This window comes from Centroberyx gerrardi, chromosome 6, assembly GCF_048128805.1.
Source record: "Centroberyx gerrardi isolate f3 chromosome 6, fCenGer3.hap1.cur.20231027, whole genome shotgun sequence".
Lineage (NCBI taxonomy): Eukaryota > Metazoa > Chordata > Actinopteri > Beryciformes > Berycidae > Centroberyx > Centroberyx gerrardi.
The window spans coordinates 32,562,687-32,565,186 of NC_136002.1; the positions used below are offsets into that span (position 1 = coordinate 32,562,687).

At 43.1% G+C, this 2,500-nt stretch overlaps 1 non-coding gene across 1 annotated transcript in view; it reads left to right on the forward strand.

The window, feature by feature from the left end:
• The window catches only part of trnar-ucu (transfer RNA arginine (anticodon UCU)), a 92-nt gene extending 5 nt beyond the window's left edge, over window positions 1–87 (forward strand). Inside the window, 2 exon segments of the tRNA in view lie at window positions 1–32; window positions 52–87. The exon segment at window positions 1–32 is cut by the window's left edge and continues 5 nt beyond it. This is a non-coding gene — a tRNA (tRNA-Arg).
• The last annotated feature ends 2,413 nt before the right edge of the window (window positions 88–2,500 follow it).

Genomic DNA, 2,500 nt, shown 5'->3' on the forward strand with positions numbered 1-2,500 from the left:
TGTGGCGCAATGGATAGCGCATTGGACTTCTAGTTAAACACAGGAGCAGTGATTCAAAGGTTGTGGGTTCGAGTCCCACCAGAGTCGAGCTTTACAGGCAGCAGGATGGGTTACTGACAGTAATGAAAGAATGGAGAAATTTCAGTTTCATCGCTTCAGTTCCCCTTAATACTGACCTGCTGCTCACACTACCAGGTCTCTTAAACTTTACCGACCAAGCAGGTGGACTTCTGTCCCGTCGGGGAGAAAGGGGCGAGAGGAGCCTGTGGGAACGATGAACCGCTTTTATCTTGTATCTAGGCAACCATACACAATATTAATCACGTAATCACAGATTTAGGAAGAATAATTCATTTCCCAGAGTCTGTGATAGAGCAGAGAACCTGCTGAGGGAGCCAGGCCCGTTTCATCATAACTATAACACACAGCCTGGGAACAGCATCGACGTGTGTGTGTGTGTGTGTGTGTGTGTGTGTGTGTGTGTGTGTGTGTGTGTTTACATATTTCCTCCTTCTATTTGACTTTGTGTTTATATGAGATCACTGAGAGAGAGAGAGAGAGAGAGAGAGAGAGAGAGAGAGAGAGAGAGAGAGAGATGTACCACAGTTGACAAGGTCATGAATAGAGTCAGTTTTGGGAGGGGAACACATACACACACACACACACACACACACACACACATACACACACATACAACAGAAAGCAGAAACATAATGGCTGTTGCCTCCTGCTTCTGTTTCAGACAAGACAATGGAGCTGCCTCACTGTCTGTGTGTGTGTGTGTGTGTGTGTGTGTGTGTGTGTGTGTGTGTGTGTCAGTAGGGCCCCACTGACCTAGACTAGGAAACACACACAGGTCAGCTGGAGCTGGGAGAGTGACCGCTACACACACACATACACACACCTATTGTGTTTAGGAGGGTGGTGGCATGGACTAGAGAATAGGTTTGGTTGAAGCAGTACAAATGACACACACACACACACACACACACACACATGCCCCCCCACCCACCCACACACACACACACACACACACACACACACAGTGGCCCAGGCTAAATAAACTTACTGACAGTGAGTGTAAACTTCCAGTAGAACTATTAAGAGAAGACCAAAGAGACACAAAGACGCCCTCTGTCTTCTGTGTGTGTGTGTGTGTGTGTGTGTCAGTAGTGTGTGTCAGTAGTGTGTGTGTGTGTGTGTGTGTGTGTGTGTGTGTGTGTGTGTGTGTGTGTGAGCAGTTTGTTTGTGTAGAAACAATAACAGTAAAAAAAAGGTAATTATTCAATACAAAAAAGAAGGAAAGAAGAAAGACATAGAAACCACAATTAATTCTGAGGTGTCCCTTCTCTCTCTCTCTCTCTCTCTCTCTCTCTCTCTCTTTACTCCCTCTCTCGCCCTTCCTTTCATCTCTCTTTCTTTGTCTCTCTCCCTCTGTTCTCTCTCTCCTCTCTTTCTTCCCCATCCTGTCTTTTCCTCTCCTCATCTATAATTTTTCACTCATCTTTCTCTCTCTCTCTCTTCACTTCCTCACTCTTTCTCACCCTCTCTGTATGTGTGTGTGTGTGTGTGTGTGTGTGTAGTGTAAGTTTATATAGTATATGTATGTGAACCAGTGAGGTGTGTGTGTGTGTGTGTGTGTGTGTTGGCTGCATAGTCAGATTCTATTTACATGTTCACATCCACTATGTAGGCCAGTACGCTGTGTGTGGTCTGTGTGTGTGTGTGTGTGTGTGTGTGTGTGTGTGTGTGAGAGAGAGAAAGACAGTGTTTCTTTGCCTTTCTATATACAATACAACACACACACACACACACACACACACACAATAGCTCCATACTGCTGTCCTGCTGTTTCCATTGTGCTCTTGGCGTCGACCAGCTCCACTCAACACAACACTTCCAACACACACACACACACACACACACACACACACACACACACACACCCATCAGGTTGCATTACAATAACTGATTATTTTTAACAGGTTTTTTATCTATTAATTGATTTCAGTGGAGTCCAGTAAAGTCCCATGCAGGTTTCCTTCAGTCCGGATCAGTGACATTCATTTCATACTGCATGTATTTTGTTTTTTCATATTTTACGTGTTTTTCATCTGTTTTTTTTCCTTTGTTGTTTTCTCTACTTTGTATCCGTCGGTTCTGATGTTTAAATCCTTCTCCTTTATTCTACAAATGTGTTTCCATCGATATTTATCACATCATTTCTTCATCGACAAAAACCTTTTTACTGTAAGTGGAAAAATCTAAATTTGTCTTTTCCATTCAGCTTTTCTAATTCAATTGATCACAATTCACATGAAAATACATGGAGGGAAACACAGGTAATGACAGTAAAACAGCACACCTGTCTGTCTGCCTGTCTGCCTGCTCTTTCTTTCTTTTTCTTTCTTTCTTTCTTTCTTTCTTTCTTTCTTTCTGTGTGTGTGTGTGTGTGTGTTTGTGTTTAGAATCATCATCAATCATCATCATCATCAGTTCT